Raw genomic sequence first — 8249 nt, forward strand, 5'->3', positions numbered from 1 at the left:
CAGGGGTTGAGCACTTTTAATGGGTCATAATAGTAGGAGGTCTGACATGGTAATGGCTCAATCTCTTCAGCTCTTTTATTAGGCCAGTGCTGGAGGGCTGCATGTTCCCGAACACACACACAGCAATCATCTCCGTCACATATTGCTGACCGCAGCGGCGAATGGCAGTCACCTTTAATAAACCGAGCAATCGCTGAGCAATTACACCTAATGAAATGGCAGCTGACAGGATACTCTCATGTATAACACTATTATCTTTCATGCTGCTCCAGTTTTAAAGGGCTGTAAGGGTAAAATGTGTTATAGTCCCCTTGATTCTATCAAATTACTGAGGATTAAAAGTGTATATATATATATATATATATATATTTGTAGTCTATATTTAACTATGTAATATAATTTATATAATAGTTTTATAAAATGTTTGACTATGTTCTAATAACTAAAAATAAATAATTTTAATAAATTTTTCTTTCAAAACTCAGGAAACTAAAATTCTCACCTATGCTTTCTTTTAAATATCAACTTTGTCTTAGATGTTTGTACTAAAATCGGACACTTAAGACATTTATTGACATTCAGTAAAAGTATAGATATATAGCTCAGATCATTTGGAAGGATATATAATGGGAAATATTTGAGCTCAGTGAAATCTCTGGCTTTTTATTGGACACTTTGGGGTCTTGGATAATCTGAGAACGGTTTGAGACATTGTTGAGACATGCATGACATTACTGGGATCTTTTTCTCGGGATGAGCATCTGAGAAGCAGAAGACTTTCCTATGGGAAAATATAAGCATCTTTCTTATTCAGATTGTATGCTTCAGTTTCAGCTCGTAAATGATCAATCATGCATGAAGACTATGAAAGGTGTTGAGTTTATTTTTTTCTCAAAAGTAGGAGGAAGCCCCTAAAATAAAGCTGTGATTGTACTGAGCTTACCTCTCTACTTATAGGGAATCTTCTTTCTTGCTTGTGATGCTTTGCCAGGTTTACGCCTGCTGTGGCACAGAAAGCTCTGTGAGAGGTAAGGGAAACAATACCTCATTTACCCCGACGCCTTTGCGCAGGCCTGATCAAATAACTCGAAATTTGAGGGACAAAGCCATCGATAAGCTGAACCAAAAAGAACAGCCACTTTGCTGCTTGAGCGAGAGCTGCCAGAGAAACCTGAAGCTGGAGTGGTGGGACAGGCCTTCAGATAAACGTGTGTGAATCCTGACTGACAGCACACTCATGTTTAGGAGCTGTGAAGCATCAGTCACTGCTAAAACAAAGGTGCTTTATTCGCAACTGCTGTGGAAAGATGATCAGAGTAGATCAACAGACGCAGAAGGACATGTCAGAATTAGAATTAATGTCAAAGTTTTCCGTGTTTCTCTTGTACAGTCAGTGGGGTCCAAACGTCAGAGACCACCAGTGGAAATGCATCTGTTAGCATTCTTTTTTTAATGTAATACAAACTGTTAAATTGCAAATTATGTTATCAACATAAAAAAAAAAATCAGTGAAATATTGAATTAAGATTAGTTATTTCACAATATGTATTTCTTTTCATTCAAATTTACTTATACGTGCTCATTGACATTGTACAGGTTCTTATTTTTCCTTATATATTTTGTATACTAAATATTTTAATATTTTAATTAAATTATTATTATAATTTTATTCTTATTAAAGCAATAATAGTACAAATATAGTATTTATGTTGATAAAGATATTTTAATTAAATATCTTTATAAACATAACATATTTAAAACAATTCTATTGATTTATTATTTATATCATAGTTTATTAAATAAATTAGAACATTATTAATTATTTATTAATGTCACACTTCACACTTCTCTAGTAAGTTTCGTCTGTGTGTGAAGACTCTGCAGGCAGTGGTGCAGTGCAAATCCGTGAATAATGGTTCCAAAGTGAAGTAAACTTCAACAGATTTCCCGTGCTCAGGGAGGTAGGGAGCAGTGAACACTGTGTAGGGAGGGACCAATCGGAACACAGTCCATGCATGCACTGTAAAAAAAAATCTGTGACGTTTATGGTAAAAAGCTGTGGGTGCCAGAACTTCACCGTAAAAAATATGGTAGAAACATTTTAGGTTTTACAGACTTGACTTAAATTCACAATAAAATACCGTATTTCATTAACTGATGTAATGTTAATAAACCAACATATTGAAGTACTAATATCGGTTTTGAACCATTGTAATGCACTGATAACCACCAAAAACTGGTGGTGATGAGAAAGTCACGTGATGAACCAAAGCTAATCATAAACAGCTTTTCTATGAGCTAAGGAGGGCAATACTTATATATAGAAGGTGCACAGTGTCATTCACATAAACACTAAACCCCATCATGGTGACACACATGATACTGAAATAATGCAATAAACATTAATTTAACAACATTAGATGTAAGATTAAACCCTAATGTACACAACTGATAAGAAAAAACTAAGAAGAAACGTTATTTCAACAAAAAAACATCAACTATGAAGTGTCATGCAGGGAATTCTGGGAAATACGGTTTTTCACTGTAAATTATACAATGACTTTTTCACTTCCAAAAATCTTATTTTTAACAGTATTTTACTGTAAAATTACGTTAAATGTAATTACATATATTCACTGAATATATTATGGAAACTTACTGTTAACCAGTTAACAGGTTTTTACTCTAGCATTTTTACAGTCTTTTACTGTTAAAATCACATTCCATTTTTTACAGTGTGTAGCCCCCTGTTAATGAGCTGGTGATCTGAATCAGGTGTGTTAAATAAGAGAGACATGCAAAATATGCAGAGCGGTGGTATGCGAGGACTGGAATTGAGAACCACTGCTCTAATGTGATTTCTGATCTCTTGATTAATTTGTTAAATGTTTCAGTAGGCCATATTGACTCCATGCAGAATCAGTTGTAGAATGGGATTGTTTCTAGAAAGTGTGACTCCTGGAACCGCAGCAAAAGCTTTTAGTTCTTTAATTTTAGTTGAGTTACATGTGGGTTGACAGCTAGAGCGGGTTCCCTGCGGCCGAGGAGCCATTCCATGCCAAAGAGCTGCTGGCAATCTAACAGTATTAACCATTACAAGAACTAATGTTTGGAGTCACCTACTGAACTCATTTCATCTCGGCACTAAGAGGCCCTTTAAGACTCTCATGAAGCACAACAAATAAACATGCAGGAGTCGTTGCACATTACCTGTGCATTGAGAATATTACTGTAGGATATTATTGTTGCTGGCCTGTAATCAAAATGTCCCATCCAATATTTAGTGGTAAACTGTGTGTGTGTGTGTGTGTGTTTTATTAGATGATTCATAAAGCATGCCATTTGCTCTCCTCATTTACTGAAAATGTTATCATATCGTTATTTATTTGTTCAGTTATCCAATTTCGGCTCATGCAGGTTCAGGATTAAAATCCAATTGAAACTTTGCAAAGGAAAGGAAAGTTGAAGGAGCTGTGTTTTGGTTCGTTTGACATGTCGCTGTGTTCGTCTGTCGAGATAAATCACCTGTAGGCTCTGAGAGATGATGGTTCCCATAGCTCTCCAGTTTTATAGTGTTTTGAATTTTTGCAGCCCTACTGTAACAGTCATGCTGTGACACAGAGCTCAACAGGGCCCTCTGCTGGCGTTTTATAGCACTGCTTCAACCATAGCATAAGCTGCAATGTTTCTTTTGTACAAATAGCCTTATAATCATTTTAGATTTCTCTGCAGAAAGGCATAATTGTGTTCTTTTGGCAAAATATCTTGCTTTGCACGCTTTGTTCGTTGCATTTGGTGTAAATGCTGAGCAATTAAAATGATGCCATAATTCAGAGGCCACCATCTTAAAGGGGTCCTAGTATGCTTTTTCACTTTTTCAACTTTAGTTAGTCTGTAATGTTGCTGTTTGAGCATAAAAAAGATCTGCAAAGTTACAAAGCTCAAAGTCAACTTCAAAAGGAGGTATTTTATTTAACAGAAATCACTTTTCAAAAACTACAACGAATGACTCGTTTGGACTACAACGCATATTTTCCGGGATTTGTGATATCACAAATATCGACGAATGGGAAGGCAGCGAATGTTATCACTATGTCGGAGACACGCTAGCATTCCCAATGCAGACAAACTTAAAGTGGTTACAATCATCCGGGTTTAAATCGCACTCAAATTGTTTTGATTTTGATGCAATATTTACACTGATGCTCGCAGGCGGCTATGGTAAGGTGCATGATATTTCCCGACCAGGTGCCGAGTGCTGCCAATCACAGCACACACTGGCCCAGGTAACCAATCACAGCACATTTCGTATTTCAGAAGGCAGGCCTTCATTTGATACAGGAACTATTCGAGCCGTTCATGCCAGAGAGGTGTTGTAATAATGTACAGGTGAGCGTGATTTGACCAAGTACAATATGCTCCTGGATCAACATCCTTGTTGATCCTGGAACATCATTCCAATCAACCAATCAGAATTGAGAGATAACTTTTCAGGCAATGTCAGTTTTAGGCTTACAATCAGGGTTAGGTGCTTCTACACCCTTGTTAATCAGCTATCATTTCCCTCTGATTTTAGGAATAAATTATGGGTAGGGTAAGGTTTAGGGGTGGGGATTGGGTTAAGTCTGTATTTTTGGACAGTAATGTTGATCCAGGATCAACAAAACATGTCTTCCTTGGCAAAATCACGGCGACCTAATGCACATTTCGTATTTCAGAAGGCAGGCCTTCATTTGATACAGGAACTATTTGAGCCGTTCATGCCAGAGAGGTGTTGTAATAATGTACAGGTGAGCGTGATTTGACCAAGTACAATATGCTCCTGGATCAACATTTTTGTTGATCCTGGAACATCATTCAATCAACCAATCAGAATTGAGAGATAACTTTTCAATGTCAGTTTTAGGCTTACAATCAGGGTTAGGTGCTTCTACACCCTTGTTAATCAGCTATCATTTCCCTCTGATTTTAGGAATAAATTATGGGTAGGGTAAGGTTTAGGGGTGGGGATTGGGTTAAGTCTGTATTTTTGGACAGTAATGTTGATCCAGGATCAACAAAACATGTCTTCCTTGGCAAAATCACGGCGACCTAATGTAAAATATGTGGAAAATACTGTGTTTTTCGAACAACCTGGTATGAGAGCCTGTTCTAGTACACCCTCAAAACAAAATCAAGACTTTGTAAAAGAGCATAATAGGACCCCTTTAAGACATTGACTCGTGGCACAGCTGCCTGTCACTCAGAAAAACATGAATGAACACAACAAGAGGGAGTGTTTACATCCGCAGGCATGAAATTCTTACATGTCTCACACTCTTTTTCATTCTTTTCCTCTTCAGTGTCTCCTCTTTTTATTCATTAGCATTCTTTTATTCAAAAAATAGAGACAAAGCTATGTATTTTGTGGAGTCAGTCAGGATTTTTTTAAAACTAAAATCAATAATCATAATTACAAAAACTTCATAAAATTCGAATACATTTGATAAAACATTATAAAAAATGAAATACATGATTTGTTGCAGATGTTCTCATCCACTGAGTTAATAGGACTTGATAGAGTAAATTCAGATAAATCGTGCAGCGTTTTAACAGTTGTCTCGTGTTAAAAGTGGCCAGTGAACCTGAATTCACCCTGTTCTGATGGTAGATGCACATTTTAAACAAAAAAGAGAAGAATTTGCATTACTGTTGTCTTGAAATACCACTCAGTCAAAAGTATCAGTGATTTTTCAAATATTTGAATAATTTGGTTTGGTATTGTATATCTTTTGAACTGCTTTCACCAATGTGGTTCAGAAATAAAATTAAATAAAATTAAGTGTAAATAAATAAATATATAAATACAATACAATTGTAAATTACATGTTGCTAAAATAAAATAAAGACAATAAATGAACAATCATTTCACCTGCACAAAAGAGATATCTCATTAAAAATCATAATTCGCTCTTTAAAAACAATTCTCTGTGTTTCCATGAAGAACCTTTGACATCCATGGAACTTTTCCATTGCACAAAAGGTTCTTTATAGTGGAGGTTTTTTTATGTTTAAACACTAAAAAAGTAAAATGGTCTTTTCTGAAATGATGACTGAAAGGTCAAAATGCTGTGAAAACCCCTTTTTAGGATCTTTATTTCTAAGAGTGTGTGGTTCAATATTGAGATTTTTAATAAAAATCTGTAGTAAACATTATACTAAAAAACTAAACTTTGAAATGCAGTTGGTCTTTCATGTGATTAATCTCAGTTGCAGTGATTGGCATGTTTGCAGTGAACACCAGTGGCCCCTATAGAGCTCCGAGGGCCCGTGAGAGGCTGGAATGTCTCTGTATCCCTCCATCCCTCCTGCAGGTCAGGTTACAATGTTCATAGATCACGCTGACACCGCAGGATGGGTGCCGCGGCCCTGTCCTGCCCGGAGAGGAGGCCGCAGGGCCTGGCAGGGCTGTCCGCTGCATGCCGGTCACAGTTTACACCCACATCTTTGTGACAGATACATGGTAAAGATGCAGCATCTGCCTGGGCTATCAAAACACATGTAGCACATATTGTTTTGTCTCAGCACCTGGAATTTATTTGATGTGGAGCAGTCGAATATTGAATATGAGATGAGAGAGTATTATTACACTCCAATTGCTGGGTTTGTCCCTATTTTACCCAGCACTGGGTTGTATTTTACCCAGCATTTTTTAGAGTGTATGAGAAGCCTTTTCAGTTCTTTAGCACTTTTAGACAGTCATCTATCTATGTGCTGGTGCTTCCTGAAGTAGTTTAATTTGATATGAAGAACCTATAGATCATAGCAGTGACCATCCTCTTTTCAGTGATCTTGGTTGTGTATTTTTTTAAATGTATACACACACACACACACACACACACACAAACAAACACATATATGGCTTTTCCTCAGAATGCTGTATATATATATATAGATTCATAATTTGTAAAATTGTAATTATTTGTTTTCAATTAATTAAATATATATAAAATATATAAATATATAAAATATATAATTTAATTATAAATAAATAAAATAATTAAATATTTTAAATCGTTTCATCTCTGTCTCCCTCTCTCTCTCTGTTTATATTAAATGATATAATAATTTAATATAATATTATTTAATATAAACAGAGAGAGCGAGTAAGAGACAGAATATATATGGATTTAAGTATATATTATGTTATTTTCATAATATTTTGTTAATTATTTTTTATTTATAAATTAATTATTATTTTATGTAGTAATATTTACTTTTTAAATTATTTAACTTTCTTTTAATTATTTAATTACTTTATAAAACATTATTATTTTAATAAAAAATGGACATGATTATGTTTATATATATATAATTATGTTTATATATAAAATTCTAATTACATTTACATAGAGAGGGAGAGAAAAACAGAAGATATATGTATAATGTATAAACACACACACACACACACACACACATCTCCAGACTCAAATAGCAACTCAAGAGCCTACCTTTACATTTTTTACATGAGTTAATTTTAATCAACATTTTATTGAGGGTCAGAAAAGGATATTATTGCCATTTTAAACATGGCAACTGTTGACAGATTTGTCCGTTTCAGTTTCCTGAAGATGAATTGATGCCCTCACGGATACTCAGGTGAGCTGTGGTTCCGATCGGGGCCCCTCTGCCCTCTCGCTCCTCCTCATGAGGGTCTTTTACCGGGCGCAGTCGAGTAGAGAGGAATGCTGAGGAAGTGACTGCGCTCCAGGCGAATATCTGAGCACGGGGCTGAGAGACAGACAGATAGAAGGATAGAGGGATGACAAAAGACAAGAGCTGAGAGTGGCCCCGGGGCCGATGCGACACACCCACCTGTTGACTGCAGTCCTGTGTTAAGTGCTCTGTGAATGGACACTTACAATGGCCGTGGCAAGATGATCCGCTCTGTCTGTCTTTAACAGCCGCTCTCTGATCGCCTCTTCCTCTCGGTGTTGACACCGATCAGCAGCTGATAGATCGACACAAGCCATGAGAAATCTGCTGCTCATTCTTACCATCAAAACCTTCGAGCTGTGTTTTATCCTTGTCTATGTACAAGGTTTGTGCTCTTGGCGTTGTGTTGCTAAGGTCTTGAGGTTCACTGTTTCACACAACAACAAACTGTCAGATCATCAGTCATCAGACTGTTGGCAGCCATTGTGAAACACAACGTTTTAATCAAAGAAAATTTGCCCAGGAGACTTAATAGAAATGTTTTATTGGAGTAT

The sequence above is a fragment of the Sinocyclocheilus grahami genome, unplaced genomic scaffold (genome assembly GCF_001515645.1).
Source record: "Sinocyclocheilus grahami isolate Dianchi unplaced genomic scaffold, SAMN03320097.WGS_v1.1 scaffold369.1, whole genome shotgun sequence".
Lineage (NCBI taxonomy): Eukaryota > Metazoa > Chordata > Actinopteri > Cypriniformes > Cyprinidae > Sinocyclocheilus > Sinocyclocheilus grahami.